This window comes from Molossus molossus, unplaced genomic scaffold (assembly GCF_014108415.1).
Source record: "Molossus molossus isolate mMolMol1 unplaced genomic scaffold, mMolMol1.p scaffold_m16_p_17, whole genome shotgun sequence".
In the NCBI taxonomy this organism is placed as follows: Eukaryota; Metazoa; Chordata; class Mammalia; order Chiroptera; family Molossidae; genus Molossus; species Molossus molossus.
The window spans coordinates 26,727,201-26,749,090 of record NW_023425352.1 but is presented as its reverse complement, the minus strand read 5'-3'; the positions used below and the strand labels follow the sequence as shown (position 1 = coordinate 26,749,090).

Below are 21,890 nucleotides of genomic sequence, written 5' to 3'. Positions count from 1 at the left end.
GCCTAAAACCAGTGACATTAATTCTTTGAATACCCTTAGTATTGATACATTTTAATCCTTAGAGGTTGGATTTGGTGTTTGGAAACAATCGAAAAATACTTTCTGTGGCAAATAAAGATATATATAAAATAATGAGATTGGTTTGTTTTTTTCTGCTTTGCAAACTGGTCTTGAAAGCCCAGCAAATGGGGCTTGATTTGTTTTGATGTGCCTCTGAACTTCTCCATTGAATCTTATTTTCTTTATATGTCTACTCATCTGCTGTATAGAGTCTGAATATTGGGTAGGTATGAATAAAGAAAGCTGTTACTTTTTGTAGTTTCAGGTTAAGAACTTACCATCACTACCCTCCAAATAATCTTGTACTCTATTTGCAAATATTTTTAAACTATTCATCATACTTTCCCATTGCGTTTGGGATAATTCCAGGGTGAACTATTAGCTTATTTTATTTATTGTCTCTTGTATATGGGAAGTATCCAGGTACAGTGGTCCATACCCTGAATTTTTAAAATGTTGAGCTATAATTTACAAACCATAAAATTCACCCTTTTAAAGTAATGAAGTAATTTTTAATTTATTCAAAGGTTGTGCAAACATCACTATCCTAATACCAGAATACTTTCATTACCTAAAAAAGAAACTCCACACCCATTAGCAGTCATTTCCCATTCCTCTTATGACCTAGCCCTTGGCAACCCCTATTCTTTCTGTTTCTGTGGATTTGCCTATTTTTGGTCATTTCATATAAATGTAATCATACAATATGTGGCCTTCTGTGTCTGGCTTCTTAGCTTGTGTTCAAGATTCATCCATGTTGTACCATGTATCAACACTTTATTGCTTTTGATGGCTAAATAATAATGTATTGTATGGACATGCTAGATTTTGTTTGTTCATTTATCAGTTGATAGATATTTGGGTGGTTTCTACTTTTTGTCTATCATGAATAATGCTGCTCTGAGCATTAGCAGCATTGTTTGTGTGGATATTTGTTTTTACTTCTCTTGGGTATGTGCCTACAAGTGGAATTGTTGGATCATAGAATAACTATGTTTTAACTTTTTGAGGAACTGCTAAACTTGTCCAAAGTGGTTGCAATATTATACATTTCTGTTTTTTACATTCCCACCAGCAGTGTGATTCAGTTTCTCCACACACTTGCTAACACTTGTTATTGTCTTTAAAAAAAAAATTTTTTTTTTTTATCCTCACTCGAGGACATTTTTCCATTTTTTGTTCAGATGGAGTGGGCGGGAGAGGGAGAGAGAAACATCGACATGAAAGGGACACATCGAGTGATTGCTACCCACACGACCCAACCAGGGCCGGGGACAAACTGCAACCGAGGTACGTGCCCTTAGTGGGAACCGAACCCGGGTCTCTCTAGACCGAAGGCCCATACTCTAACTGCTGAGCCAAACCGGCCAGAGCTAAATAGTAGCTGTCCAAGTGGATGCTATCTCATTATGATTTTGATTTGCATTTTCCTAATGACAGGTGATGTTGAGCATCTTTTCATATGTTTGTTGACCATTTGTATATTTTGGGAGAACTGTCTATTCAGATCCCTAGCTCATTTTAATTTTTTTTTTTTTTTTGAGAGAGAGAGAGAGAGACGGAGGGAGGGAGGGAGAGAGAGAAACCTTGATATGAGAGAGAAACATGGATCAGCTGCCTCTTTCATGCCCCCTACTGGGGATCAAGCCGGAAACTCTGGGCATGTGCTCTGACCGGGAATAGAACCAGCAACCTCTTGGTGCGTGGATTGATACTTAACCAGTTAGCCACACTGGCTGGGCCTTGGCCCATTTTAAAATTGAGTTAGTTGTCTTTTCATTGTTGAGTTTAAGCGTGTATTCTGGCTCTTAGACCCACATCAGTATATGATTTGCAAACATTTTTTTCTGATCATATCTTCAATTTGAGAATAATTACAGATCAGAAGATAAACTGCAATATGCAGTAAGCTTTCACTTAAGGTTGTTGATCAGCTTTAAGTGAAACAATGTATAATGACACCAATTTTACCATAGGATAATTGATATAAAGAGGAGTTAAGCTCCTATGGCGTGTCGTCATTCTAATGAAACGATGTTGAATGAAACATTATTTGAGGACCTACTGTATCTTGTGAAGGAAATAATAGATACAGTAGTGGAGTGATTGTAATGAACTAGAACTACTCAGGAAAGACTTCCTTAAACATCATTTTCTATGAATTATTAAAATTGTTAGTTATTTGATGGAGTTGTGTAACAATTTTGCTATCCAAATCTTCTAAATTCCTGCTTTTTATAGTGAGGGTTCATAATATATCATGTTCACATAGTGTGGTAAACCATATTATTCTGATCTGTTCTATGCCTGAATTTTGGATAAGAAATAAAGGTTTGGGTTAGGGTTATGCTACATAGATATTTTGTCTGAATCTATTCTGTTTCTAAGTTTGAATAGCAAGAGAAATCTATATAAAAACAGTATTTTTGAAATTTAAGATTACTTTTTTAATATATATTTTGTAAAACTCAGATATCTGACAGGTTATATTTATGGCACATTGGTATATGGTTTTATTTTCTGGTGCTAGACTAAGTCTGTTTTCAAAAGACTTGAATTTTGTCATTAGTATTAATTTCCCTGATTTTTGAGTTGGTTAGACTTGGTCTGTCACAAAATGTCAGGTGAAATGATGTCTTAAGAATGAAATTGAAATTTTATGAAGTAGGTGACAGAATTAGTCTGAGAATCCTTTACTTAATGGATTGACCCTGAGGGGCAAGTTAGGAAGCCTATACAGTGATGGTTGACAGTAATTTTTGTCTTGTTTTTATTCCTTTGTTCCACATGTTTATGTATATTTTATTAAAGAGAATTATGTCAATTATTGGTATGTCAATTAACTTTCTGAATTCATTATTACACAGTCCAAGGAAGTTAATGTGTAAAGCCAGTTTTTAATTATTTTTTGTAAAGCCAGTTTTTGGTGAGTGCCCTTATAGACAATCTTATAATTCAGTTTTGTGTAATGTGTATTTTTTCAAAGGGAATAGCTAAAAGAAAAAAAAAATTATGTAGCCAGTGATTCAGACTTACATTTAAAATTTTGGTATTGAGAAACTAGAAATGAATATGTTTTGAGACATTCCATACTACTAAGAAGAAAAAAATTCTACTCAGTTGTACATATTTTACAATTACATTAAAAACTGTTATAACTGTACCATTTGACGTAAAGGAGTATTTCTTAAAACTTCTAAATTATTAAAAGTTTGTCCATCACAGTACAAAGTTTGAAGGGGAGCATTTACAAACGAAATTGTCTCAGAAGATTTTGGCAAGTGTAATAGGAATAAATAAACTCTTAAATGACATAGGGAAAAGCAGGAGGTGTCAGAAAAATATATAAATTGTGTTACTATTTTATGTCTGTGTAGCACATTTTATACTTTCTAGAAAACTTTCACATACATTATTTTGTCTTTGTTTAGAAAAGTAGGAAGATAAAGATGGGTATTAAGAAACAGTTGGCCAGTTGGGAAACATTAAGTAATAACTCTTGTTAAAGCAATCAGGAGATTTTCCTTGGCATAAATGCATCCCTGTTACCCACAGAAATAATTGTGTGGTATCTTAATGTTTAAAACATTTACCTAACTTCTTATGAAAAGTAAAACACAACTCTTCCAGAAACAATTTAACTTGATCCAACTGCTATATGAAATTACATAGTAGTTTTCTCCCTCTGTTAAAGATGATGCACATGGAGACTTACTTTTTGGGTTAGAAGATAGGAACATCAATATTATTTCCCATGGGAATTATTATTATTTAAAAAACTTGTATGAGGAGCCTTTTTATTCGCATTGGTAATACTCAATAATTTGTGACTGTTATGCAGTCTCACGGTTAACTTATTTTTAACAAAGTCTGAATCATTTTACTTTATCATGGTCATTATTAATAAATTATTATTGTGTACATTTCTCTCATTAGTTGAATCTTTTTTTTTTTTTTTATCCTCACCCGAGGACATTTTTCCATTTTTTACTCAGATAGAGCGGGAAGGAGAGAGAGGAAGAGAGAGAAACATCGATGTGAAAGGGACACATCGAGTGGCCGCCACCCACACAACCCAACCAGGGCGTGGGACAAACTGAAGCCAAGGTACATGCCCTTAGCGGGAACCGAACCCGGGTCTCTGTGGACCGCAGGCTGACGCTCTGACTGCTGAGCCAAACCGGCCAGGGCTCATTAGTTGAATCTTTAGAGGTTTCCAGAGGGTGAAGATATGTTTTTTCTCTCATGAATTCACAAAATAAAGGGGAAGAAAAACCTAAAAGGATCTCCAGGGTATATCTTGCTTAGTAAAAGAAAATCCCACATGTGGAAATGTGAATTTACCACAAAGAAATATATTTCATTTTACAGCAGAATTCACATCTGATTTAATATAAGTATATGCTATATTAATACATTTAGAATTATTGACTTACACAAATTCAAAAAATAAAAATTAAAGTGTAGAATGTGTGTAGAGGAAGGAATGGTTGAATTTGTTAAATTAAGACATGCTTGTGTTCAGTTTGATGCTCTTTTGTTTTCCACCCTTTTTTTTTTTTTTTAATTGTCCCCAGTGCATGGGTAATTTGCCAGCTTTTACCTGAATACTTCCCTTTCTAAACCCAATCAATGGAGGTATATTTTCTAGGTCATTTGTAGGTATTTTCCTTTATACCTACCCACTGGATAGGATTCTTGTGTTCTCTTTTACTTTTCTTTCCATCTTTTAGATTCATGATGTGTCAGAGTTAGAAGCGATGCTAGAACTTGTTTTCTTGTCCAACCATATTAATTAAAAGGAAAGGAATTTTTAAAACCCTCTCATTTAGTAAAGATTCAAGCATATACAAAAATATAATAGTACAGTGAACACCCGCTTTATCAACTAATGACCATTGTTTCCTTCCCACTGGTTTTTTTTTTTTTTGAAGCAACTCCCAGACATAATATTCAGTATTGAATCTTTTTTACAATCTTTTGTATAGTACCATCTCCCTCTTTCCACCTCCATAAAGTGGTTCATACATTTAAAGAAATGGGATATCTAAAGTATGGAGAAACTTACTTGGTTTGCTAATCTTTATTAAAAGCTACCACATATTCTGAATTTACTATATGCCAGACAAGAGCCCTTTGATATTAATATCTGTTTTACAGGTGGAGAAAAAGATTTGTAAAGAGTAAGGATTTCATTCATGGTCACTCAGCTAAAGAATGGTATACCCAGGATTGAAATTCAAAAGCCTGTGCACTTTAATCTTTTTTTTTTTTTTTCACCCGAGGACACTTTTCCATTTTTTTGTTCAGATAGAGTGGGAGGGAGGGAGAGAGAGAGAGAGAGAAAAAGAAACATTGATGTGAAAGGGACACATCGAGTGGCTGCCACCCACATGACCAACCAGGGCCGGGGACAAACTGCAACCAAGGTACGTGCCCTTAGTGGGAACCGAACCTGGGTCTCTCTGGACCACAGGCCAACACTCTAACCGCTGAGCCAAACCGGCCAGGGCTATGCACTTTAATCTTAAACGTTAAAGCAACACCCTTCTTTTAGACTTTCCTATTTGGTTTTTACCAAGTTGCCCCCTCCTTTGTTTCCAACTGCTGGTTGCTTATTTGATTTATGTCACATTAAAGAATTATGATTTCTTTTTGTTTTTTGTGTTTGTTTGTTTGTTTGTTTTTTTGTTAATCCTCCCCCGAAGATATTTTTTCATTGATTTTTAGATAGAGTGGGAGGGAGGGAGAGAGAAACATCAATGTGAGAGAGAGGCATCCAGCATGACTCTAACCCGGGCCAGGGATCGAAACTGAGACCCTTCCATCCGAGGGCTGATGCTCTAACTGCTGAGCCAAACCAGCCAGGGCTAGAATTATGGTTTCTTTACCCATAATCTTACCATAAATGATAACATAATTACTCTTTAAATGCCCTGGCCTAGAATGCCTTGCCCCCTTATCTTCAGCGTTATGGTCCTGTTTATGTCTTTCCTTTTTCTTGATTTTTTTAGTTTTGTCAGCAGTATTCAGAGCTAAATGGATTTCTGAACTAAATGTTTCACTAGCTTAGTTTTCCTTCATATGTTGCTAAACTGTTTCTTCACCATTGGTTGAGGTTTGAGCATAGGCTTAGAAGAGGAAAGACAGCAAGGAATATCCAAGTGATTCTAGGCCTTAAGCTTGGTGAGCCTTCCATGCGGACCAGCTTAGTTCACAGGGGACTTTGAAGTTGGTAACAAAAGCTTTATAGTAACAGTGTGTGGGTGTCTGGCCTTTTCTTCTATTCATATCCTTCCCAGAGACCTCAAGTGGGGTGAAGGGGTGATCAACGTAAAGTAGATTGAGGTCAGGATTCAGGATTCCTGGACTTTAGCCAAATTCCTTCTCAATTCTAACCTGATTATGACTTAGATTTGGTGCAGTTGGCAATACATATTTAAAAATGTGTGATGTTTGAAAGGGAAGTTGCTGAATAGTGTATAATTAATTGCTGAGAAGGGGTAGAAGCAGTTTGGCAAATTTTAAAAATGATGTATTTACTGTTTTGGTAATTTCAAACATCACTGATTTTAGATAAAATACTTCATTAGTAGATATAGGAAGGTGGTGCAACAAAGGTAATAGGGAGAAATTCCCATCAAAATAAAATGGGAAACTCCTTACCTAACAATAAAAAGTGACAGAAACATAAATGTTTGTGAATATGCTCCTGTGTTGAAATGTGGCTTTTTAAATTGACTGACTAATGATATAAATACTTATCTCATTATATATGTTAGGTTATGTGAATTTTCACTCAGCTATTAAGGAAGCTGACAAAGTTTAACTTACATAAATGGACATCGATTAGCTTTATCTGATCACAATAAAGTGAGTACTTTAATTATGAGAAGGCATTAAGAAGTTTACAAACCTGCCCTGGCCGGTTTGGCTCAGTGGTTGGAGCGTCGGCCTGCGGTACAGAGAGACCCGGGTTCGGTTCCCGCTAAGGGCATGTACCTCGGTTGCAGTTTGTCCCCGGCCCTGGTTGGTCGTGCGGGTGGCAGCCACTCGATGTGTCCCTTCACATCGATGTTTCTCTCTCTCTCTCCCTCCCGCTCTATCTGAACAAAAAATGGAAAAATGTCCTCGGGTGAGGATAAAAAAAAAAAAAAAAAGAAGTTCACAAACCTTTGGGAATACTTATTGAAAAAACCTTTAAGCTGGTCATTTTTCTATGATTATTTAATATAATTAGTACTTCTTTTTAAAAAGGTTTAATTAATATATCACCTATGTTCAGTGGTCATTGTACTAAAAATTTTAGTTATTCTTTACCTCTTGGAAATGTTAGCAATATTTTTATAATAATATGTTAGATTCTATATCTGGATCTGTTTTCTGTACTGGAAAGAGAATACATTAAAATAAAAATGATGAAATAATATGGACTAATTCCTAACAATTTTTTGAGAGCTACTAGAATTGTGCTACTTTTTAAAAGTAAAATGGGTGTGATTAAAGTGATAAAGCCTTTTTCCATGTGAGTCTTGTACAACCATTTTTTGTGTGTATATATACTAAGTCAAGCTTTTCACTGTGGAATATTTATTAAAATAGATTTTGGCATTTTATTTTTTTTATTTATTTATTTTTTTTTGTACAGATAGAGTGGGAGGGAGAGAGAGGAAGGGAGAGAGAGTGAGAAACATCGATGTGAAGGGACACATCGAGTGGCTGCCACCCGCACGACCAACCAAGGCCGGGGACAAACTGCAACCGAAGTATGTGCCCTTAGCGGGAACCGAACCCGGGTCTCTCCAGACCGCAGGCTGACACTCTAACCGCTGAGCCAAACCGGCCAGGGCAGATTTTGGCATTTTAGATTAAATAGATATATACAGAGAGTCAAAAATCCACATCTCTCTACTGAAAACAGTTTCAAGATTCAAGACGGTTACCAATGTGCAATCTTATCTAAAAATACTTCCTTTGGCCCCTTTCTTCTTAGGCAAAGAACTTCCATTTAATTTTATATAGCATGTCCATATTAATGATTAGTACATTTTATTGGGGGAAAGTTAAGGATAAATTCATAAATGGGGAGAAGGTAGAGAAGAAAAACTAGAATTTTCCACATTAGTGAGAAGATTTTAGGTAGGCCTTATCAGGAGCTGCAAATCTGTGTGGGACTTAATTTTTCAAAAAGAAGGTAGGCCAGCCCTGGCTGGTTTGGCTCAGCGGTTAGAGCTCTGGTCTGCGGACTGGAGAGTCCTGGGTTCGGTTCCTGCTAAGGGCACATACCTTGGTTGCAGTTTGTCCCTGGCCCCGGTTGGGGTTGTGTGGGTGGCAGCTGCTCGTTGTGTCTCTCTCGCATTGACGTTTCTCTCTCTCTCCCTCCTTCTCTCCCTCCTGCTTTATCTGAAGATAAATGCAAAATAAAAAAGAAAGTAGGCCACATAGGTGACAGTCCAACCTGAATGAATTGTTTCGGTCAAGACTGTTAAGCTATTAAGAAAATGGAATTATTCATAGATTTTGATTTTTTTAATTCTTTTTAAAATTTATCTTTTTTGTTGAAAGTATTACAGATGTCCCTTTTTTCTCTATAAAAATGGGGATCACTTCATGAATTTGCATGTTATCCTTGCACAGGGGCCTTGCTAATCTTCTTGGTATTGTTCCAATTTTACTCTGTGTGCTGCCAATGCAGGCACAGATTTTGATCTTTTAAAAGCAAGAGAATGTAGCCTGCCAGGCTCAGTGGTTGAGCGTCAACCCATGTACCAAGAGGTCGCCGGTTCAATTACTGGTCAGGGCACGTGCCCAGGTTGTGGGCCCAATCCCCAGTTGGGAGGGCATGTAGGAGGTGGCCAGTCGATGTTCTCTCTCATGGATATTTCTCTCCATCTCCCTTTCTCTCTCTCTCAAAATCAATAAAGAAAAAAAATTAAAAGCAAGAGAATGTAAAATAATGGAGAAGAGTATTCTAATAGTTACATTGATAATAAAACTGACATTGTCAATAAGGACAAGGGACCAGAGATGTTAATCATCCAGACTATTTTTTTTCCCTTTTGTTTCTTTTCCTGAGGACTTAAACTTTACTTTGGAAAAAGTGGAAGGTTTTTTTTTTTATTAAATGATTAATGTTTATGCATTATCTGTCAGACATTACATGATAGAAATTACTTCTCAAAAGTGTTTGAAGATGTTTAGGTAAAATATCTTTAGTAATTATTATACCTATGTCAGTCAGTCCATATTTTGTCAGATGTTCTTGTATCAGGTAATCCAGATGAAATCAACTATTTTGAGGAATATGAATATATATCCAGTTACAAGTAGAAAAGAAGGTAAAGATTAAAGACTGTATTAAGAAACAGGAAGGATCTCTTGTCACAATATGTTGCTGCCAGTGTTCATGTGACTCAAGAACAGAAGCATAAGCAGTGATAGTAATGGTACTGTTGCTATTATATTTGACTGGATTATGAAATAAGCAACACTCTTTAAAACTTGATGCTGAAAGGATCCTTGCTTTCAGATGGCAGAATATACAGGATCTTCAGATGTTTGGTATAATAATGCAGCCTAGGATTCTGTCAAAATGTTCTTTTAGGAATGAGTAACTTGCTTATTCATGATACAGCTTTTTATTCATCATCCTTCCCTACTCTCTATATATCTTCATCTTTATATTTTTTTATTTTGGGCACACAAAATAAATTGATATGTTTGAAAATACAATAAGAAGTAAACTGAATTAACTTTTAAGGTATATGTATTTTAGTCTGGGGAAACATGCCTTCAGAAGCTCATAGAATTAAGAATGACTTTAGAAGTAGAAACAATGGTGGTCATAGTTAAGAGAATGAAAATAATGAGAGGGAGTTTAGTAATGAAATATATTCAATGAAGTGGGTTTTTTTTAGTGAATATTTTTGGCTCTACTTCCATCATTGTTTTTTATTTAATATTTTTTCTTTATTGATTTTAGAGAGAGAGGAAGGGAGAGGGAGAGAGAGAGAGAGAAACATGGATGAGAGAGAACATCGATTGGCCACCTCCTGCATGTCCCCCACTGGAGATCAGGCCCACAACCTGGGCATGTGCCCTGACCGGGAATCAAATCAGCAACCTCTTGGTGCATGGGTTGCTGCTCAACCACTGAGCCACACCAGCCGGGCCATCATTGTATATATTAAGTCTATAAAACAATTTTGTTTTTATATAATGCAAGCAGTTTTGTCTCTTCTGGCTTTTGTCTTTTTTGTGGCTTTCTTTTTTTTTTTTTTAATTCTCACCCAAGGATATTTTTACATTTATCTTCAGGCAGAGTGGGAGGGAGGGAGGGAGGGGGGAGAGAGAGAGAGAGAGAGAGGGAGAGAGAGAGAGAAACATTGATGTGAGAGAGACACATTGACTGGTTGCCACCTGCACAGTCCCAGAGGGGTTGGGGACAAACTGCAACCGAGGTATGTGCCCTTGGGCAGAATTGAACCTGCAACTCTTTGGTCCGCAGGCCGATGCTCTAACCGCTGAGCCAAACTGGCCAGGGTTGGCTTTTATCTTTTTAAGAAAACTTGAGATGCTACGTTTCTTGAAATTAAGCATTGGTTCTTTCTTCCATTTGCATTTTTAAAAAACACCAGATTACATGAAGAACATTTGATGAACTTCTAGAGAAAACAGTAATGCACAAAATTAATTTTAGACCTGAATTTGTATGCTTTTCAAATATTAGCCTGACTAGTGAACCCATTCAAGATTGTGTCGTTTCTTGTTGTTACACTCAGGCTGTGATCTATTGCAGTAAAAGGGTACAAAGCAAAATGAGCAGAGGAAAAAGGCACATGGGCAAAGTCCAGTGGAAACCAAGCACAAACTTCCAAGAGGACTGTCCTAGTGGGGTCACTAGGTCACACTGGATTTCCCCAGGAAAAGGTTGTGACAACACATGTGAAATACTCTCTACCAAGAAAGTTCATTAGAGACTCAGTTTCTAAGGTTTATATTTAGGGAAAGATGGTATCTTGATAGGATGGAAGAGGTTGCTAAATGTACTCTGCATTCAGAAGTTTAATTCCTCTTCATCAGTTCTCCAACAGTTTTACCACATTCTGTGGCCCATTCTGGAAACACTTGCATACAACAACAATAAAATGTGGCTTTGATTTAGGCAGACCTGGGTACAAATTTTATCTTCACATTTCACTAGCTATGGAGTGTATTTAGAGAACAAATTTTAGTTTATTCTTATATAATAGGGTTAATAGTGAATACTGTGTAGGAGGGTTATGAGTTGACTAAGAGGCAAAGAACTCCATATTTGCTTTAATAAGTAATAGATCACATGAAAAGTATCTGTTGAAGCTGATTCTTAATTTGTTCTTTGTATATACTTATAACAATTCTTTTTTCTTTTAATTAAAATTTTTTAAATTTATTTTTTATCCTCACCCAAGGACATTTTTCCATCTTTATTCAGATAGAGTGGGAGGGAGAGAAGGAGAGAGGGAGGGAGGGAGAGAGAGAGAGAGAGAGAGAGAGGGAGAGAAACATCGACATGAAAGGGACACATTGAGTGGTTGCCTCCTGCACATCCCCAACCAGGGCCAGGGACAAACTGCAACCAAGGTATGTGCTTTTAGTGGGAACCGAACCTGGGTCTCTATGGACCGTGGGCCAATGCTCTAACCGCTGAGCCAAACCGGCCAGGGCATAACAACAATTCTTTTAAATATTTTTGTAATGTAGAATAATGATTATTCTCTCTGGAGAGAGAATTGGTCTGTTTAAAACTTATGTGTATATATATTTACAACTTCTCTGTATAATGGTTTGAGTAATGACAATTTATATATCATTAACATTATTACATGAGGACATTCTACAGATAGAGTGGTAAAAAATGCTCATGTTTTTGTTTGTTTGTTTTTGCCAATTAACAAATACTGTATATATTTTTTCCTTAGGTAAAAAGTATTAGGTTTTTCTTGGGTAGAAAAAAAGTTCTGTCTTAGGCAGGCAGGGAGTGGAGTGGGAAAACCCCTGAGGCAGGAGCACTAGTTCTGGTATAAGTATGACTATGGCTGTCTGGTTTTCAGCAAGTACATTACTTAATCTCTCTGTATTTTGGTTTATTTATCTGTAAAATAAGGTCTTGGAGAGCTTTCTAATTGTAATATTTTGATGCATTTGCAAATGGGATTGTTTCTTAGTTTCTCTTTCTGATAGTTCATTATTAATGTGTAGAAATGCAGCAGATTTTTGTGTGTTGGTTTTTTATAGTCTGCAACTTTACTGAATTAATTTAATCTAACAATTTTTTGGTGGACTCCTTTTTTTTTTTTTTTTATCCTCACCCGGGACGTTCTTTGATATTTTGTTCAGATAGAGTGGGAAGGGGGCGGGGGGCATCGACGTGAAAGGGACACATCAAGTGGTTGCCACCCACACGACCCAACCAGGGCCGGGGACAGACTGCAACCGAGGTACATGCCCTCAGCGGGAACCGAACCCGGGTCTCTCCGAACCGAACCCGGGTGGCTCCAACCGCTGAGCCAAACCAGCCAGGGCTTTGGTGGAATCTTTAGGGTTTCCTATGTACTGTGTTGTCTGAAAATAGTGACAGTTTTACTTCTTTCCAGTTCAGAAGCTTTTTCTCCCTCTTGCTATATGTAGGGCTAACAGTGCATACAGTCACATGCTGCAAAATGATGTTTCAGTTGATGAAAGACCAGCATGTATATTAGGGTGGTCTCATAAGATTAAAATGGAGCTGACAATTTTCTGTTGCCTGGTGATGTCTGAGCTGTCATAATGTTGTAGTGAAATGTGTTACTTATGTGTTTGTGGTGATGCTGGTGTAAACAAACTGCTTCACGGCTAGTTGTATAAAAGAATAGCATATATAATTATGTACAGTACATAATAACTAATAAACAACTGTTACCGGTTTATATTATTTACTATGCTATACTTTCATTTTAGAGTGTATTCTTTCTACTCATAAAAAGAAGTTTGCTGTAAAACAGTGTGTTGTGTTTTACCGGCAGCATCCTCCTACATCTTGTGTTTACCTCATTCTTGATTGTATCATTTTCTTTTGTGTTTGATTTAATTGCCTGTTCTTTTGTACAGTAACATGCTGTACAGGCTTTTAGCCTAGGAACAATAGCTATACCATATTGTCTAGTTGATAATAGACTGTACCATCTAGGTTTGTGTAAATATACTCTATGATGTTTGCACAATGACAAAATCGCCTAGTGACACATTTCTCAGAACATACATACCCGTCATTAAGTATTGCGTTACTGTACCATGTTAAATAAAAATGGTGAGTCTTGTTCCTGATCTTAAAGGAAAAGCTCTTAGCTTTTCACCATTGAGTATGATGTTAGCTGTGCACTTGTCATATATGGGTAGCTTTTATTTTGAAATACATTACCTCTGTACCTGCTTTGTTGAAAGTTTTTTTTATCATGAATGGATGTTGAATTTTGTCAAATGCTTTTTCCACATCTGTTGAGATGATCATGATTGTTATCCTTCATTTTGTTAATGTAATGTATCACATTGACTGATTTGCTGATTTTGAGCCATCCTTGCATCCCTGAAATAAATCCCACTTGTGATCATGATGTACGATCCTTTTAATGTATTGTTAAAGTCTATTTTCTAATACAGTTGACCCTTGAACAACATGGATTTGAACTGTGCAGGTCCACTTATACACAGATTTTTTTCAACATGTTTTCCTTAATGATTTTCTTAATTAAATTTTCTTTTCTCTGGCTTACCTTTATTGTAAGAATATGGTATATAATAGCATAGTACAAAGTGTGTGTTAATTGACTATGTTATTAGTAAGGCTTGTGGTCAACAATAGGTTATCAATAGTTAAGTTTTGGGGGAGTGAAAAGTTATATGTGGATTTTCTTTTCTTTTTATTTTTTTAGATTCTCACCCGAGGATATTTTTTCATTTATCTGCAGACAGAATGGGAGAGGGAGAGGGAGAGGGAGAGAAAGAGAGAGAGAGAGAAACATCAACGTGAGAAAGACACATCGATTGGTTGCCTCCTGCATGACCCAACCAGGGCCGGGGACCAAACTGCAACTGACGTGCGTGCACTTGACCAGAATTGAACCTTCACTCTTTGGTCTGCGGGCTAATGGTCTAACCGCTGAGCCAAACTGGCCAGGGCATATATGTGGATTTTCAACTGCACAGGTGGTTAGCACCCCAACGCCTATGTTTTTCAAGGGTCAACTGTATTTTGTTGAGGGTTTTTGAATCTGTGTTCATCAAGGATAACGGCCTGTAATTTTCTGTTCATGTGGCATCTTCATCTGGTTTAGGTATGCTAGCCTTGTGAAATGAATTTGGAAGAGTTCCTTTCTGTTCTATTTTTTGGAAGAGTTTGAGAATGATTGGTATTAATTTTTTGAACGGTAGATTTATCAATGAAGCCATCTGGTCTTAGGTTCATGTTTGTTGGGAGGTTTTTGATTATTGATTCATTGTCCTTACTAATAATTGGTTTGTTCAGATTTTTTATTTTGTCATGATCCAGTCCTGGTTGTATATTTTTAGAAATTTATCCATTTTTTTCAGGTTGTCCAATTTGTAGGCATATAATAATTATTCATAGTTTCTTGCGATTCTTGATATTTTTGTGGCATTAGTGGTAGTATCTCTTTCATTTCTGATTTTATTTGAGTTCTCTCTCTCTTTTTCTAGGTGGATCTAGCTAAAAGCTTGTCAGTTTTCGTTTTCCAGAGAACCAGGTCTTCATTTCATTGATCTTTTCTATTGACTTTTTAGTCTCTATTTCATTTATTTTTGCTCTAAGCTTTGTGATGTAGCTTTCCTTCTAATTTAGGGCTTTGTTTGTTCTTTTCTAATTCCTTGAGGTGTGTAGTTAGGTTGTTAGATTTCTCTTGTTGAGTCAGATATAAGCGTTTATCACTATGAATTTCCCCCTTAGACCCACTTTTGCTGTATCTCATAAATTTAGGTATGTTGCATTTACATTTTCGTTTGTCTCAAGGTACTTTTTTTTTTCTTTTTTTCTTTGTTAATCCATTTGGTTGTTCAGTAGCATGTTGTTTAATCTCCACATATTTGTGAATTTTCCAGTTTTCTTCTTGTAATCAGTTTCTAGTTTTATATCATTGTTGTCAGAAAAAGCTTGGTATAATTTCATTCCTCTTAAATTTATTAAGAGTTGTTTTGTGGCCTAAGATATCATCATCAGCCTTGGAAAATGTTCCATGTGAACTTGAGAAGAATGTGTATTCTATTGTTTTTTGGATGGAATGTTCTGTAAATATCTGTTAAGTCCATCTTAATGGGTTGTTTAAGGCCAATGTTTCCTTACTGATTTTCTGTCTGGGGGATCTCTCCATTGATGGAAGTGGGATATTAAAGTTTCCTACTATTGTTTTATTGCTGTTTATCTTTCCATTTAGGTCTGTGAATATTTGCTTTATATATGTAGGTGCTCTTATGTTGGGTGCATAAATACTTATAAAGGTTATACCTTCTTGTTGGATTGATCTTTATATCATTATGTACTTCCCTTCTTTGTCTCTCATTATAGTCTATTTTATCTGATATAAGTATAGTTTCTCTACATTTCTTTTGGTTTTTATTTGCATGGAATATCTTTTTCCATTGTTTTATTTTCAATCTGTGTGTATCCTTACATCTAAAGTGAGTTTCTTATAGGCAGCATATAGATGAGTCTTTTTATTTTTGGCTATTTAGCCACTCTGTGTGTTTTGATTGGAGAATTTAATCCATTTATATTTAGAGTAATTACTGATAGATATGTGCTTATTGTTGTTTTGGTAATTGTTTTCTGGCTGTTTTTGTATTGCTCTGTTCCTTCTCTTTTTTCTTTGCTGGTTACATTCCTTTCTCTTTCTCTTCTCTGTATTTACTATAGGTCTTTGCTTTGTGGTTACCATTAGGCTTGCAAATATCTATAGCAGTCTCTTTTAAGTTGATAACAAGTTTGATCCCATTGTAAAGGCCAACATAATTACTCCCATCATTTTATGTTTTTTGATTTCAGATTTTACATCTTTTTATCTTGTGTATCCTCTAATTTTTGTAATCATAGAAATTTTTACTACTTTTGTCTTTTAACCTTCATACCAGCTTTTTAAGTGGTTAATATGCCACCTTTACTATATATTTACTTTTCCAGTGAGATTTATTTTATATGTGTTCTTGTTACTAATTAGCACCCTTTCTTTTTGTTAATCCTCACCCGAGGATATTTTTCTATTAATTTTTAGATAGAGTGAAAGGGAGTGGGGCAGAGAGAGAGAGAGAAACATCAGTTGGTTGCCTCCTGCACAACCCTGACTGGGGTCAGGGATTGAATTTGCAACCCAAGCACATGCCCTTGACTGGGAATCAAACTCGTAACTCTTTGGTCTGTCACTCCAACTGCTGAGCCAGACTGGCCAGAGCAACACCCTTTCTTTTCAGCTTAAATAAGTCCTTTAACATTTTTGGTGTGGCTGGTTTTGTGGTGATGAACTTGTTTAGCTTTTGCTTGTCTAGAAAATGTTTATCTCTCCACTTCAGAATAATAACTTCACTGGGTAGAGTATTCTTCGTTGGAAATTCCCCCCCTCCCCCCAGCATTTTGAATATATTGTGCCACTCCCTTATGGCCTGAAAAGTTTCTGCTGAAAAATCTGCTGATAGTCTTATGGGGGTTCACTTGTATGTAACAAGTTTTTATTCTCTTGCTGCTTAATATTCTCTCCTTGTTTTAACTTTTGACATTTTAATTATAACATGTCTTGGTGTTGGTCTCTTTGAGTTCCTCTTATTTGGAATTCTCTGGGCTTCCTGGATCTGGATCTGTTTTTTTTCCCCCAGGTAAGGGAAGTTTTTGGCCATTATTTCTTCAAATAAGATTTCTGCCCCCTTCTCTCTCTGCTCTGGGAGCCCTGTGATGGAAATGTTAGTCTGATATGCCGTTAAGTCCCTTAAGCTATTTTCGCTTGCTTTCATTCTTTCTTCTTTCTGCTGCTCTGGGTTAGTTCTACTTCCTTTACTTTGAGTTGACTTAATCCTTTTTTCAGTGTTATTTTATATTAGTTTCAGGTGTTCAGCATGGTGGTTAGACAGTCATGTACATGACTTACTTATCCTTTCTTCTGCTTTATCTAATAGTCTATTGTTGAACCCTTTGCTATATTTCTCAGTTCATTTATTGTATTGAATATGTAATTAAATCTTCATAATAATTAAACTAGGTGGGTATTTGTTTTAATTCTCACTTGAGAATATGTTTGTTTATTGATTTTAGAGAGAGAGGAAGGGAGGGAGAGAGAGAGAGAGAAAAAAAATATCGATTGGTTGCCTCTCATACACACCCTGACCAGGAATTGAACCCGCAACCTTTTTGGTGTATGGGACAATGCTCCAACCAATTGAGCCACTCAGCTGTGGCCTAGGTGAGTATTATTGTAATTTATAGATAGAAAAACAACTGTGTGGATTGATGTCACTGAAAATTTATGGTGTCTAGCCTCAACTAGACTCTCAGCCTTGGGAATTCTTTTGTATATTCTTGGTCAGTTCCTGCAGTTTACCACAATGGCTCTCTTTGAGCCCCTGCATACTCTTACTACTCTTTTAGATGATGATCTTGTCACCTACAGAACAGTGAAAAATGAGGCTATTGAAAAGGGAATATTTTCCTAACATTCTCCTTTTCATCCCTAGGACTTCTTGGAAAACTTGAAAAATACTTACCTCTAAAATATTGTTTCAAATATTGACTACCTGTACAAAACCACTGAGATGTTTGTGAAAAACTTCAAATGTGGCCCAGCTGGTGTGGCACAGTGGTTGAGCTTCGACCCATGCACCAGAAGGTTGCCGGTTCGATTCTTGGTCAGGGCATATGCCCAGGTTATGAGACAAATCCCCAATGAGGGGCATGCAGGAGGTAGCCAGTCGATGTTCTCTCTCATTGATGTTTCTATCTCTCTCTCCCTCTCCCTTCTTCTCTCTCTCTCTAATACCAATAACGAAAAAAACAATTTTTAAAAATGTGGGGTCCTGCCCTAGTCTGCTGAATTAGAATCTTCTTAGATGGGGCATGGGAACCTGTATTTTAAACATTTATCTCAGATGATTCTTGTATACACTGAAGTTTGAAAACCACATGCATATAGAACAAAGTTACTTTAATCAGCATGCAAAGGCACTCCAAGATATCTGATCCTAGCCTACTTCTTCAGTCTCAGCTCTCTGTATATCCTGCCCAGTTCTCACCCTAATCCTTCAAGTCCTCTAACCACAAAATGTAGGTCACTCTTTTTCTATTGTACAAGCATTATTATACTACTTTATTTACCTCCTTCCCTTTGTTTTTCCAACTCTATCTCCTAGTATGCAAGACCCTTGAAGTCAATGACCATGTCTTGTTTTTTAATTTTTTATTTATTTATTTATTTATTTATTTATTTATTTATTTATTTATTTATTTATTTATTTATTTATTTTGGGGGTTAATCCTCAGCCAAGGATATTTTTCTATTGATTTTTGTAGATAGAGTGGAAGGGAAGGAGAGAGAGAGAGAAAGAAAGAAACATTGATGTAAGAGACACACATTGACTGCCTCCTGTACAATCCCAACTGGGGCTGGGGATTGAACCTGCAACTCAGGTATGTGCCCTTGACCGGGAATCGAACTTGAGACCCTTTGATTTACAGGCTGCTGAGCAAAACTTGCCAGGGCTATTTTTTATTTTAAGTACTGGCACACAGTTGATGCTCAGTAAATATTTGTGGAAAGGTAGAAAACAGTCCTTTGAAATATTACAGACCAAACAAGTGACTGAAATTAAGAAACAAGGTTCTATTTATAGTGACTCAAGTTACTTAAGCAAAACCAAAAGTAATATGAGAAAGAGGGAGTGTATAGATATTTTGGTTATGATTTGCAGTACTCTTAATGACTTTAACATAGTGATTTTTAATTAAGGGAGGTTGGTGGAGCAAGTTACCCCTTTGAGAAGTACTGCACTTAGAGATACTAAGTAGTTTTCTATGTACATGAATTGTATGGAGATACAAGTGAAACCTGACCTTTAACAGGCAAAACATTATTTATTTTGTCTTGTTTTACCTCAGAATGTAATCTTTTCCTTTTTGTTCCCAATGTGTGTATTAATCTGAGGTTTCAGACGTACCAATACAATGAATAGGAAAGGGCTGGGAATTTTCCAGAGACAAATGGGTGAAAGTTGAAGATGGGCAGCAGGTGAAGGAAGAGTGTTTAGATTGTATGTGAGTATAAAATGTTGGTGCTCTTTTTAGAAGTCCAGGGGCATTTATTGACATACCATGTGTGTGACACAGTTTGCTTGAAGTAGAAACAAGTGAATCATGAAGAATGATAGTCAAAGGGCAAGACTGTTGTGAGTGTCCTTGATATGCAAAGAAATTTCATTATGATTTTTTCACCACTCAAGACACTATGTAGTAATGTTGAGCTAGCACAGTCATTGCTTTAGGGTTGGTGGTGATGTGGTATGTTACCAGGGAGGAAAAGATTTTATGAATGCTTTGTTTTTAGGTATCAATGCTTAGGTTGTTATAACTCCGAGAGTTCCTTGTATTGTTCAGGTTTTGCTATCATGAGCTCACAGATCCGATTTTAACAAGCACGAATGAATTTGTAAGTTTAGATTCTAAAACCCTTTGTGGCAGATGGCCTGGTGGATAGGGAATGGATATGGATACAGGCTATTCTTTTTCTACTGTCTCTTCATGTCTCTTTGCCAAGTTTGGGACAGTAACTGGAAAAAAAAAAATGAGGCCGTTTTTAATCATAAGGAACGTTTCAAATATCCTGCCTTTATTTATCAGGACTCTTCAGAAACCCAATTCAAATTAATTTAAGTCAAAAAGATCATTTTGTAGATTTATGAACTGAAAGTTCAAAGAGTAAAAAGCTGAAGCTAGGTTCTGACATGACTGTATTTAGATCAGGAATGTCTCCTGATTTTTGTCTCTAAGCATTCCTTTCCTCTTTTGATTTCCTCTGGCAGATACAGTGCTAAAAATGATCAGTGGCAGCTCTAGACTTACATGATTCTTATAGTCCACACGTGTCTCTTTATTGTAGTAGAATCAGACAGATTGGGTGTCTAGAAGGATTAACTGGTCAGGCTTGTGTCACGTGGCCAAACCCTGAACTAGTCACTAAGGCCAGTGGAGTGTGATTCTCTGGGCTAGCCAGGGACAGGTGCTTGGTTTTGGAGAGAGGCTTTAAGAAAGGGCAGATTGACTCTTGAAAATTGGGTGCTATTACCTAAGAAAGGGAAATGGATGCTGTTGTGAAATCTACAAATATTTTATATATGAATCTAGGTCTACTTTTGAAGAAATTGACTGATTTGGACCATGTTATGAACTGTATTATATCCCTCCAAAAGTTATGCTGAAGTCCTAACCCCTGGTATCTCTGGTAACTTTATTTGGAAGTACGGTCTTTGCAGTTGTAATGAAGTTAAGATGAGGTCCATACTAGGTTAGGGGCCCTAATCCAATAACTGATGTCCTTATATGAAGAGGGAAACAAGAATACAGACAGGGAAGACAGCCATGTGAAGACAGAAGCAGAAATTGGAGTTATACTGCCACAAGCCAAGAAATGCCAAGGATTGCTAACAACCACCAGAAACTACAAAGAGGCAAGGAAGGATTCTTTCTTAAAGCCTTTAGAGCTGTGGTTTCAACCTTCCTAATCCTGCGACCCTTTAATATAGTTCCTCATGTTGTGGTGACCCCCAACCATAAAATTATTTTTGTTGTTACTTCATAACTGTTATTTTACTACTGTTATGAATCGCCATCGGAGATATGTGTTTTCCGATGGTCTTAGGCGGCCCCTTTGAAAGGGTCGTTACCCCCAAAGGGCTCACGACCCACAGGTTGAGAACCACTGCTTAAGAGGGAGCATGGCCCGGACGGTGACTTGATTTCTGCCTGCTAGTCTCCAGAACTGTGAGCAAATACATTTCTGTTGTTTTAAGCCACCTAGTTAGTGGTAATATATTACAGTAGCTTGAGAAAACTAATATAGACCATATGTGGTACATATAAAATTAAAATTTTTATTCATTCCATCCTTTTAAAAACAAAAATCCTGACCATCAATTTTCCCAGTGAGTATCTTTTACATTTTAAATGGATTTTGTGGGAATTTGGGATGCCTTTGGAATTTATGGGCCTGGCATTTAAAAATACAGGGTGGGTTAGAAAAGACCTCAGTGGACTGAGCAATGTCCCATGAACTGAGAGGTCCTGGTTTGATTCCCAGTCAGAGCACATGCTCAGGTTGCCAGCTCGATCCCCAGTGTGGGGGTGTGCAGAGCGCAGCGCGGTCGATGTTTCTATCTCTCTCTTTTTCTTTCTAAAAAATCTATAAAAACATATTTAAAAAAAAACAAAAAACAGGTTGTGGCAAAAGTAGGTTTACGGTTGTGAATATATGAAACACAATTTATTCTTGTATTATTACTGTATTAATCATTGCACTTTTTATGCAAACAGCTGTAATCCTGCTTTGTTTTGCCTCACCCTGTGTATACTATTTGGTTAAAATTTTTCTCTAGCCATAGCGATATGATATTTTATGATTGATTGTATTTATTGCATTCTACATTTTAGAGTCTAGTTAATAGTTTAGCTGAAGCCATGGTCCTTGTTGATGAACAACTGTACATTATTTTCAATGTGTTTGACTCCCAAATAGCACAGTGCCATGTGAGAACCAGTAGTAAAAATAATTTAA

The 21,890-nt window shown here is 36.5% G+C and overlaps 1 protein-coding gene and 1 non-coding gene across 2 annotated transcripts in view; one reads left to right on the top strand and one right to left on the bottom strand.

The window, feature by feature from the left end:
* The window catches only part of LCOR (ligand dependent nuclear receptor corepressor), a 143,267-nt gene that overhangs the window by 4,426 nt on the left and 116,951 nt on the right, over positions 1 to 21,890 (top strand). The window lies entirely within an intron of this gene.
* LOC118632865 lies at positions 8,653 to 8,759 on the bottom strand. The gene has a single exon (XR_004960113.1). It is a non-coding gene; the product is annotated as a U6 spliceosomal RNA (small nuclear RNA).